General features: G+C 47.2%; 1 protein-coding gene across 1 annotated transcript in view; it reads right to left on the bottom strand.

Annotated features, from left to right (window-relative positions):
* Window positions 1-12,430, bottom strand: part of NECAB2 (N-terminal EF-hand calcium binding protein 2) — a 70,377-nt gene that overhangs the window by 45,776 nt on the left and 12,171 nt on the right. The gene's annotated exons all lie outside the window — the stretch shown is intronic.

Genomic DNA, 12,430 nt, shown 5'->3' with positions numbered 1-12,430 from the left:
TTCTCTGTTTATTTTTTGCAGTTTGTTAATTTCAAAAGTAGGTTATTAAACCTCCGGAACTCTTATCTAGGTTTTTGGTTAAGGGAGAAGAAAGATAAGGTGTTTTGCTGCCTCTTCTGCAATGACCCACGTAGCAGAGACTAAAGTACAAATGAAAAACCACAAATTAAACAAATGATGGAAACAATAGTAAAAAGAATCGCTGCAGCTGCCCGGCAGAACCTCCCCCGACCACGGCACGGCTTTCACAAGTAGGTCAGGGCTGGCACCGAGAGGTGAGCATCCCCACGGGCACCTGAGCATCCCCACGGGCAGCTGAGCATCCCCACGGGCACTTGAGCATCCCCACGGGCAGCTGAGCATCCCCACGGGCAGCTGAGCATCCCCACGGGCAGCTGAGCATCCCCACGGGCACTTGAGCATCCCCACGGGCAGCTGAGCATCCCCACGGGCAGCTGAGCATCCCCACGGGCAGCTGAGCATCCCCCTCTGCCTCTGCCGGGCTCTGCCCTGCCTGGGCTGCACAGGCTGCCAAAACCCCTGGTGCCAGCTCAAAAGGCAGAGGGAAACTTGTGTGCCAGCCCAAGATCCCTGTCGTGATGCCCCCCTGGCCCCTGCCCCTCTCAGCATCTCCTCCCAGCTCCTCCTGTGCTCAGCATCCCAGCCCTGCCCGGGCATTCTGTGATCCAGCCCAGCCTGTTTTACTCTGGCTAAAGCCAAGATGAGAAAAAAAAAAAAAAAGGGTATCTGAAGGACAAAGTCATTGGAAAAATGCCTACAAGTTTGTTTGGTTTTTTTGTTTCTTTTTTTTTTTTTTTCCCCAGGGAAAAATGAGGTCATCTGGCTTTTCTTCTTAAAGAAAACTTTCAAAGGAACATTTGAAAATCCCAGACCTAAAGTATTTCAAGTTTTGTTTCAGTTTAATCCTTATATCTTCCCCTGAACACTGACAACAGCCTCTCAAGTTTTTACTTTTCCACAGCAAACCTGAACAGGTCACTGAGTTCCTAAATAGGAAAGGAAGAGGGAAAAAACCTCTCTGCTGCAGTTTTTCATTGAAAATTGAGAACCATAAATGCTCAAACCACTGGGGTGAGCTGTGCATGGGACTGTTTCCTAGCACAGTGCTGGGGAAGGGTCTCCCTGCTCACTCACCCAGCCCTGCTGCAGCTTATCAAAATGCTTCTTTGGGAGACCGTGTTTCAGAGGAGTCTTTATGAATTTTTAATGCTGTGTGCTACTTAGTGTTTGCTGAATTCACAATTTTCCACACCACCTCAGCAGCATCTGCTGCAGCCATGAGGCCTGGAGCAGCACACAGCCCTTCCCAGCCCTGCTGAGAGCCTGGATCACACAGATCCCAGGGAGAGGCCCATGGGCAGGGCAGGGAGAGGCTTCCAGAGCCTTCTGCAGAACCTTGTGGTGCAGAACTTCCCCAGGGCATCACCCAGGTGTAAGGTGGGTTTGAGTGGGGAGCACAGAGCAGCTCTGCCCACACTGGCATGCTGAAACCCAGAAGAACAGCAGCCTCTGCACAGGGACTCTGCTCTCAGCTCTTCTCTTCTCTTTAAGGTCTTACAGAGCCCAAAGGTGAGGGCAGGAGAGCAGAAGGGTGTGTAGCCATGATATTTTCTGAAAAACCCTTTCCTTAGGATTTTTCCTCCTGAGAAGCTGAGAAGCCTCAGGAACAAAATGCAAACAATGGTTATCTGCTGCTGTGGAATGCAACAGGTGCATCTGTGATTGGTCTCAGGTGGTTGTTTGTAATTAATGGCCAATCACAGTCAGCTGGCTCCCAAGACATGAGCCTTTGTTATACATTCTTTCTTTTTCTATTCTTAGCTAGCCTTCTGATGAAATCCTTTCTTTTATTCTTTTAGTATAGTTTTAATATAATATATATAATAAAATAATAAATCCAGCCTTCTGAAACATGGAGTCAGATCCTCATATCTTCCCTCATCCTAAGACCCCTGTGAACACTGTCACAGAGGGGGGAAGTGCTGGATGTGAGAAATCAGCTGGGAAGGAGGAGAAAAAGGGGATGTGGCCCATGAAAGCCAGGACACAAAAGCTGTCTGACACAAGGGTGAAGCATGACCCTTCTGCTTTTGGCAGAACTGAATTTACACAGGAGAGCAGTGGCACTCAGGGCCTCCAGCCCTTAGGGTGATTCTTACCAGTTTCCAAGATAAACCACACTCAAATGAGCTCTGTTCTGCTGTCCCAGGCTCTGGTAAGAAAATCGCTGGAATCCTTTATAGTTTTTTAAAAAAGAAACAACACCAAAAACCCTCCCACCAGAACCCAAGAGCACCTAGATTCACAGAAGTGCCATGCCAAGAAATGCTCCACAAGACACTCATAGGAAATCCAAATTGCTAACACTGTTTTCTTCCCCCAAAGCTGAGGAGCCCTAAGCTGGGAACACAGCCCTGCCCTGTTCTGCTCAGGAGTACAGAGGCACTACAGAATACTACAGCAGGAGTAAAGATAACCCAGCCACCAAGAAAGAAAACTCAGTAGCCACTCTGCACATGGACAGCTCACTGTGGGTTGCCTGGCTTGGCAATAGAAACACTTGAGGGAAATCTGTTCCCCTTTGATACACTGAGCATTATGAGCTTTAGGTAATGGAATAGAAAATGGTAGGTTTAGCCCTTGATGACATCTCCTGTGATGTTTGATCAAACTCTCCTCGTGTGGAGGAGGTGATTTATTAGCACAGATTGGGCCCATTTGAAGAAGGAAGCATCCTGGTGCAGGAGAAGGCTCATCTGAGAGCTGCATCAAAGCAGCAGTTTGCAGAGAGGTTTTCTGTCTCCCAGCACTACCAGCTCACATGTCAGTGCCAAACCTGCCATGAAAAAGCTTTCCAGAGAGCAGAGAAGCATCCTCACAGCCTTGGAGGAGCACAGCTCTCTTCGGGCTCTTAATTTCTAAAATTTCCTGCCTTCCCAAACTGTTAGCACAGGCTGGATTTCGGGTCTGGTTCAGTGCACAAAGCTGTGGGTGAAACACAAAAACAGAGGACATAGGAGATAAGAAACAAAAGAGTCCTTGCAAACCCAGTGGGGCTGGTGAGGGCCAGGCCATGCTGTGGTGCCTGGTCAGGGGACATTTCTGACTGAGGGCTTGGTGACATTGTCCTTGTGAGATGACACAAATATTTGCTGTTTCCAAATGTCCATCCTAGTTAGAGAGCAGCTAATTCCAAATCTTGCCTGTCTCCCCCATGGAGCACACTGCTGTGCTTTTGCAGGGATAAAGAAGCTCACAATGGGCTCTGTGGTTTCCTCCCTGCCCAAATCCCACAGGATTTTGGCTGTGCTACACAACAAGGTGGCTCCTGATGCTGATCAAGCTCCTGATGCAAGCTCAGCCCCTGTGAATGTGCACCCAGTGCTGCTGCAATCGCTGGGCAGTGAGAAACGTTTAATCCTCATTCTTGTTTTATAAAAGGATCAAAATGCTCAGCATGCTGACAATTCAAAGGTTTAGCAGCCCAGCACAGAAATACCTACTGCAGGCTTAAAATTGAATACTAAAATTCTAGAAGACAGACAGTAAAAAGGAAAAAAAAAAAAAACCCTACTCATGCTGCACTGCAATGGCCCAGTCCTGCTCTGTACTGATTTATGAATATAAGAAACTGCTTTCTTTCACAGTGCCTGGGTTCTCCAGTCACTTGCTGTCTGAATACATTTGCTCAGGTTGGTAAGGGGGCTCTCAGAAAAGCACAGGGGAAGGGAGCAAGTGGCCACAGTGATCCAGAGTTTAAGGATCTCTTTATACTGAAGAAACCATGGATCTGTTTGCCCTGCTAAATCTTCCCTTCAGCTGCAGCCAGCCCCAGCTGGGTTTGCTGTGAGCAGCCTGAGCTGTGTCTGCAGAGGGCTCACCCGGCTGGGAGGGAGCACCTCCTTCATGCAAATCCAGCCCCAACATCCCATCCACCTTTTTTGCCCACTTGCCCCATTCTCAGCCCCCGAGAGGGAGGGGAAATGGGAAATGGGAGAAGTACCAGCTGTCCTTCCTCATTTGGGTATTGCAAATCCACCTTTTCAGGAAACATCTGCAGGGGTTGTGTGCCCAGCCCCACGTGAAGGACAGGCAAGGCGCAGCACAGTCAGGTTGCATTTGCTGAACAGCAGCCTCCTCTCCCTGCCTGCTGACCTTTGAAATGTCAGGCCCCTCATTTAGAAAGCAACAATTGGGTTTGAAAAGTTTTTAAGGCTCTGTGCCCTGCTCCAGCCAATTTTGCAGGCAGTGTCTCCCACAGCTTGGTTTTTCCTTGCCCCTTTTTTCCCTTGGTTTTTCCTTTCCCTTCATCTCCCCAGGATTTCAGCATTCAGCACCTTGTTCTCTCAGGCTGCTCTTGGTACAGGATTTAATATTCCTGGCTATGGACAGCGCCACTTTTATAACTTATTTTCATTTCATTCTACCTCCAGTTAAATGCTAGAAAACAATTTCCCCCTCTGATTTCCAGTTTAGGAAAACCTTCTGCAAGATCTAAACTCTGCTCTTTTCCTACAACTAGATTACAGGATGCAGGAGAGAGGAAACGAGTTTAGTTCCTTTCTTTGAAAAATATAAATATTTTATCTTGTTTTTACAGTCTTATGCAAGGACTTCCATTTATAGCACACACTTTTTTTCCCCACTGTTTGACACATACCAAGTGTGTTAATTGATCACTCCAGCTACAAAAGGATAACCAGACAATTCTGCACATGGCTGTGTTTGCATGCAGCCAAAGCCTGCGCTTCAAAAAGCCCAGGGACAGCCCTGCATTCCCCATTCCCCACCTCTGGTCTCCAGTTTGAAACCCAGACAGGCAAGCTGTGCCTTCCTACCACTCAGCTTTCCAGGCAGAGAATTTCAAATTAATCCATGGTCCCTTCCTGCCCCTCTGTCCTTCCTTTCCTCTTATCCCACCCCATGGGGATGTCACAGGGGTTAAATGAGTGCTGCACATTTGCTCTCTGCAGATGGTGCTGGTGCCAAGGAAGGACTATTATTATTATTATTATTATTATTATTATTATTATTATTATTATTATTATTATTATTATTATTATACACTGCAGAGCCCATTGATGTGAATACATTGGTAGAGATTTTGATAAATCTTGAACATTTTGCCAGTATTAATTCAAGCTTTTTTAGAAGGCGGGGAGGGATTTATAAAGGAAAAAAGAAAGCAACTGCTGGTACTACAAAGGCGAGGAAGGAAAAGCAGCCTTGCTTAACAAAGTGTAGTATGTTTGAAGGCCAGCAAAGCAGCCAGCTGGAAAAGTAACAGGTCCATGATGACACACCCTTCTCTCACATGTATGTTATCTATGTATGTTATCTGGTACTTTAAATGAGTGAGAAAGATAGGAGGAAGAAAAAGATACCCAGGATTTATAGGGTTCCTGTTCCTGGCCAATTGTCTGAACACAGGCTGCCAGAACATATTTTCTCACAATTGTCAGTCAAAAATTGCTGGCACATTATGAGGATAACTTGCAGCAGTGTATTTGTTCTGGATTCAATTTTTGCCTTATTTAATTTTAATAGCTGTAATAAAAAATCTTCAATAAATACAGCTGATCTGCAGAAGATACCTAATTAAAAAGGATGCCAGAGCCCAGTGCTCTGTCCCTTGTTCCCACAGCAACAAGAGCAGAGGAGAGCATGCAGGCAGAGAGGCAAAGGAGTGCTTCTCCTCCACTAAAGATCTGCTCCCCTTCCCTGAGGGACCTTCCCAGGGATTAAAGGCAAACATGGGATAGCTGTGCTCCTGAGGAAGAGAAGCAGCAATAGAAGCTCTCAGTGAGATTCAGGTGGTGTGGCAAGAGAAATAACCTGAGCTGGGGGTCACAGAAGAAGCCTATGGTGGTGACAAAGGCATTTTAAGGAGTCCCCACACTCCTCACCTCCACCTGGGTGTGCACTGTCACTCTGCACCGTGCTGGCACTCCTCAGCACACACTGGGACGCACAAACTGCCCCAGGGGAAATCAGGGTAAAACACCCAGATCGGAGCAGCTCTGCACCAGAGGCAGAATGGTGCACCAGCCCTCCCAAGGGAGATTCACCGAGCACAAATTGAACCTTTGCAGGAAGTCGTCTCACAGCCCCTCCGTGCCTTTGCATGCAGTTTGGGAAGTGTGGCACTGACGCTCCCCCCAAGGCTGCAGGACAAAACCAGGCCCTTTTCAATCTCAGTTATGGCACATATTTAATCTGCCAGGATACTGTATCCAGTCGAGCTGCAAAAATCCTGTCCAAACCAAATGAAAAACCCCCCCGAAACCAAAACCCAAGAAAACAAAAACCCCCAGCATTAGCAGAATAAATATCAATTTGCTGTATCTACTTTGAAAAGCAAGATGAGATATTAATGAGACAGATAAAAAATTGTTAAATCCTCAATGTCCATCACTTCCCTGACTTGCCACTCTAACCAGAGCCTTCCCTTTCCCTTGTGCAGCCATTTCCATGCAGAGCAGACCTTCCTGCAGATTCCCTCTTCTGAAACAGGAGCAAGCACTCACAGCTACATCTCATCCCCACATTTCCTGGCTTCCCTGTGGCAGGAGAAGTGCCCCATTCCCCACCAAACCTGCACTGGTTTGTCCCTGCCCGGGCACCAGGTGCTCCTGGTGCAGCCCAACCTCACAGAGCCACAAAGAGCTGGTGGCTGTCCCCTCTGCAGGGTGCCCCTCTCGAGCTACCTGGCCCTCATCTCCCCTCTGAGGTTTGCCACCACTGACCTGAGCCAGAGGCACGTTCCCAGTGCCTGGCCCAGACGAGGAGCTGGAATCAGCTCAGGCCTTGTGTCATGAACTCAGATGAGATGTCAGGGCAGATTCCCATCGACAAGGAAAGTACATTAATATAATATTTACACACATTAATATAATTTAAATACATTAATATAATATTACAACTGCAATTGCTATCAGGATACCTACAGCCATGCCACTCCAGGTCAACAATCCTCATGCTCCAGAAAAACCAGGGCAAGAACCACCACTTTTAAGGCACTATCAATAAAGGTTACATTATTGGAGCTGGGTTTACAAGGTAATAACTACACAAGAGTTTTGTCATGCCCTTTGCTGGCTGTCCTTGTGCCATGTGCACACATTTGCTCTGCAGCCCCCAGTTAAACCTCTCAACTTTGGCTCTGGAAAGAAACATCTTTAAAAATCCTCTCAGCTAATTGAGCACTTTTCAAAGTCTCCTTGGTAAACAACAATCCTTTATTCCCACTTTCCACAACAGGGCCATTAAATCTCCTGCAATGATATATCCCCTTTACTCCTGTCCAGCTGAAGCTTCTAATGAGGCTTGCAGAAGAAAACCCACATCTCCCAATCCACAAAGAGAAGAAGAAAATAAACTCCATCTCCTTTGGGTTGCACTGTGTGTCAGACCCTACTCAGAGTGCTTCAAAGCTGAAGGAAACGCTGCCCTGGGGATCAGAGGCTCAGCCCCAAATTGCCAGGATAAAGCCAAACCCCTGCTCCATAACCCTCCCTGCTCCTCTCAGCCCTAAACTGCCAGGCTGAAGCACAACCCCTGCTCCTCTCAGCCCCAAATTGTCAGGATAAAGCCCAATCCCTGCTCCAAGCCCCTCCCTGCTCATCCTGGGGGCACTCACAGCTGCTGTTTGTCTCCAGCCCTCTGTACTGAAGGAATTGAAAGGAGGAGCTGAGGGACAGGGTGGATAGAACACAGAAAGAGCATTGTCTGTGAAAATGCACAGACTCTGAGCACAGCTGCCCTCCCCAGTGCCCAGCCGTGGGGCAGAGCCCCAACATGAGCATCTCCCTGCCCTGCCAGGTCAGCACTCACTGAGCACAGGGAGCAAGGTGGGCAGGCAGGTTTCAGCCTCAGACAGGGACCAACACAGGCAGCAGGAAGGCTCAGCTGATGGATCAGACTGGAAATCCACCCGTGGGGCAGGCTGGTGGGAGTTTCCAATGCAAAAGCTCTGCTCCAGTCTGCTCCCCCGCATCTGAGCACAGAGAGCACAGGTCAGCAGTGGCCCAGGGGCTGACACTCTGCCCAGACAGTGCTCACAGGGGGATGACCCTCCAGGTCAGCAGCATCATCTGAGATTTTAACAGGCTGAGGTGTAGCCTAATATGCAAGTGTAAAAGCCTGTGTGCTCGGCGTCTGACTGACTCTGAGGTTGAAATCCATTTATTGCTGGTGCAGAAATGTCAGGAAGCCCTGAGGGTTACAGCAGTTAATGGCTTTACCATGGGTTTTGCTCAGCAGCTGGATTTTTGAGAAAGGGTGGAAAGAAAGGCTCAGCAGCCACAGGGAGGGATGTGCTAGGCACAAAAGGCAGCCAGGAGCTGCCAGCACAGCCCTGGAGTGCAGCAACATGTGGCTGAATATATTCTACAGGCACAAGGCAGCAAGCACCACAGGCAGCAAGCACGCCTGAAGGAGGCCAAATACCACGTAAAGCTGATTTTCTAAGTTTTTCTTTAAGTCAGGTTTGATATTCTAGCTGAGGTTTTACAACAAAAGGGCAAGGACACAGGAGATGGCCACCTGCACTGCAAAGTACCTTGAATAGTGAGGAAAGGGCACTCTGCAGAGGATCAGTCAGGAACTCGGGCTGCCAGAGACCAGCTGAAGTGTCAGCACGCCAGTTGCACTCTGTTTTAACAGAGGAGCATTCCCAGCTCGTTATAACCCTGCCAGTGCCATTCCCTGCTCCTGGTGCTCACACTGAGACCAACAGTGCCCTCATTGCCCACTGCAATGAAGGATCTCCCAGCACTTTCTATTTTGGCTGCCTGTTCTCCCAGCAGGAAAAGGCTTCAGGAGCAGGACAACAGAAATTACAATTTTGGACAGTACTGGGCCATAAATCGATGTTGTGCAGAAGTAGGTGGAATATGGGCATTTCTGTCGTGGAAATTAAAGTTTTTGTGCTGTCACATCATCGCCTTGAGTTCTTGGGGGTTTCTGGGCTGAATCCAAACCTTGCCCAGCTCAAACCTTCTCTGGCTTAAACCTGACACTTAGCAAGCCCCGTTTGGGCCCTGATTAAAGCCAGGCTGCTGCATAATTCAGCCTGTGGCACATGAGGGTGCAACTGTTTACAAAGTCATAACCCAGTGCACCCAATTCAAGGTCTACCCTGCAGAATTAAGGTAATCCAGAAAAAAAAAAAAAAAATCCACCCCTTGATTCTAACATGAATTTGCTAACAACTGACAGGAAATGAATTTAGAAGAAAAACAGATCCTAAAAAACTCCCAGCTCTTCATTTCTGCTGTACACAGCATGCAGCAGACACCCTCAAATCTTTGAAGAATGAAAAAGGCAGCCCTGAAAGGGCAGGAGCAGCTGGGAAGTGCTTTTTCATGCCAGTGAATGATGAAAATCAAATCACAGAATCCTTTCCTAGGTTCATAGTGATGAAGGGTGGATAGAAGTACTGGACACATCTAATGACAGCCTGTAGAGCATGGCCAGCAGCCACCTTTCACAATTATCTCAAAATTCATCATCTGGTGGATAGGTTTGTTTATTATTTTGGGAACAGCATGTCCCAATTCAAGCAGATGTCCTCCCTCCCAAATCATGTGCTGTGAGCTTTGCAAGGACTTGGAAGCATAACTGAGAGACCTTGGGGATGATACAGGAGTCCAAATAACTGAAAACAAATTCAAACTTTCTCCTTGTAAATAAAGGTGACTGCACAGCCTTACAAAAAGGTGCTTTTTGATCACCACATGAAATCTAGACTATCTAAATGCAAATCTTTTCTTATTTGCTCAAAAGACAAAGATAAATACATTCAGACTGGTCATCTGGTCATGGAAGACCTATCAGATTTACCCATAGTAACAAAGCCTGATTCATTACTGAATTTTTCTACTTATATGTGGGAGGCTGCTAATACTGGTTTTGTTATGCAAGAATTATAAATATTCTCACTGAGAACTAATGACTTAATTTAGATGCACCAGCAGGATAGGAATAGCTGAAGGTTTTCCCAGCACACGAGAAGCAGTGGCCATGCAGAAGGTAATTACCTGACTCCAGAAATAAGTGGTTTTGAAGAGTGATAACCCATTAAAACAGGAACTGCAAAACACCCAAGGGCTCACAGTTAAAGCACAATTCACCACAGGGCTTGTCACTGTGGAAAGAAGGGTTATGTGTGCAACAAGAAGCTTATTAGGCGTTCAGGGTCTTTTTATTCTGATATTATTTTTATATATATGGAGTTATCAGTGCCTAACTTAGCATCTTTTTAAGATCCAATAAAAACACCCAAAGTTACAATGCCCTAACTTTTCCTCCTTAGATGCCTTGAAGGCCAGGTTACAGAAGTGCTAGTTGCTACAGCAAGTCCTGTGCAAGTGTATCTTCTAAAAGGGCCTCAAATTCATGGGGAAATGGGGGAAGAGAAATATTTCAAGTCTTAGAAACAACTTGTGGACAGTTACCAAGCTAAAAATGGGGTCTTTGGGTCGTCTGCTCACCAGTGATCATTTTCTCCATCAGACTCTGTGAATTTCTCTGTGATCCCACACTACCGGAACTGAAGAGGCATTTTCACTCAATTTTACCCCGATTTCCGTACTAATAATTCAAGATAAGCAAGAGGCATTCAGAGTGAAAGGAAGAAAAGGAAGCATTTACACAGTACCCTGTGTCTGGTTGCATTTGTGAATTTGAACTCTAGGCACATCCACAGACAAACACACATTTCTTCCTACTTTAGGCTCACTAGAGGGAATCAAAATTACTTCTCCCAGTGGGGTCTGGACAAGGTGGGTGAGACTATGAGAGCTATTACCACTAAACACCCTAAATTCCCCAGATCTGCAAAGTCCTCAGAGGAACTGTCCCTGCCCACAAGCATGACACTGAGGACAGGCACACAGCTTTTGTGAAGGGCTGGAAATTGCTGGAAATTGCTGGTGGCTTCACCCATGTGTTCCTCTGGAGAGCCCCTGGGTTCATTCATCCTTTTCCCTCTGCTGAAGGCTCAGGACCCTCCCTGCTCTCCCACCACCATCCCTTCATCAAGAAATCCCATCCATGGGAGAAGCCTCACTCTCTTCCTTTCTGTGCTGGTTTAACAAGGCTGATTTCTACTCAGCTGACACTTAGGACATGCCTTCTTGAACATGATGAAGAACTTGAGCTCTTGAACATCTCAAGCTGGGGCTGAGAGAAGTGCCTGAGGCTTTTCATTTGCTTGGTTTTGTTTTTCTGCCTTTTTCCAGCTTTTGGAGCCTTTGAGGTCCCCAAGCCAGGGGTCAGCAGTGGCACCACGGGCGCAAAGCCACCAGGCAGAGCAGCAGTGCCAGTTTCCGTGCAGGCAGCAGAGCTCCCTCTCCTCACAAGGGCACAGCTCCCTGGCCACTTTGTGGTGATGCTGATGTGCAAATGCAAAGCCATTTGTGTTCCCTTCTTGTCAGGAGCTCTCTGTGTGCCCCCATGGCTTGTAGTGCAATTTGCTATGAGACTTGTAGCACTGGGATGTGCAGACCTTTCCTTACACAGAATAGCAGCATAAATCTCATTTAATGAGCCCTTAAGTGACTAACAGAAATCTGTGAGCAGCTATTTAAAGGACAAGCCCTACTGGGATAGGAATGGGCACAATGCCATTGCCCTCATGGCTCTTAACCAAGAAGCCCTTTCCAAACACCAATTCCTGCTTCATTCATGCTTCCCTTTTTTCCTTTATTAGCTCTGCTACGTCCTCTGCAGGCCCTCAGCTGATCATTCAGACCACTGAAAGCTGAAACCTCCTCTCAGCATTTGTACTCTGGATTTCTTCACACTTCATTGGATTTCATTTCTGATAACAGGAGCTATTCAGGACAGCGTGCACAGAATGGCTTCATTCCCATCCTTCTCTAGGTATAATTTGAAGGGAGAACCAGAACAGTTTGGGCTTGGGCTTGGTACAGGAATCACAAGGAAGATGCCAAGTTGACTGAACCACAGTACTAACCCATCACTGGTCACTGTCAGGTGCAATACTGCCACTGCCAAATCCTCCTGCCATTTTCTGTAGGAGTTTTATAACCAAGGTTTCGGCATGTTTCCTTTTGCATCTCTCCTCTTCCAGGGCAGAGGTTGAGGGGAAACCCCCTAAAGCTCCATTGCCTGGGAATGGAGACCTGTGGGTGGGTCAGACAGGTGCCCATTGCCATGAGCAGCATCTGATAGTTACAGCAAACCCCACCCAACTAAAGCACTAATAATTACAGCAAACCCCACCAAAATAAAGCACTAATAATTACGGCAAACCCCACCAAAATAAAGCACAGATTCAAGCTGGCTGCACTTTGCATTTAGTTACACTCCAGGCATGGGGGCTGGGTAGTTGCTGTGAGCTGGAGATTTCCAGATAAAGCATCGGTTTTTGGGAAGATGCTTA

Source organism: Ammospiza caudacuta, chromosome 13 (genome assembly GCF_027887145.1).
Source record: "Ammospiza caudacuta isolate bAmmCau1 chromosome 13, bAmmCau1.pri, whole genome shotgun sequence".
Classification (NCBI taxonomy): Eukaryota; Metazoa; Chordata; class Aves; order Passeriformes; family Passerellidae; genus Ammospiza; species Ammospiza caudacuta.
The sequence above is the reverse complement of the archived record's forward strand: the minus strand, read 5'-3'. Positions and strand labels throughout refer to the sequence as shown.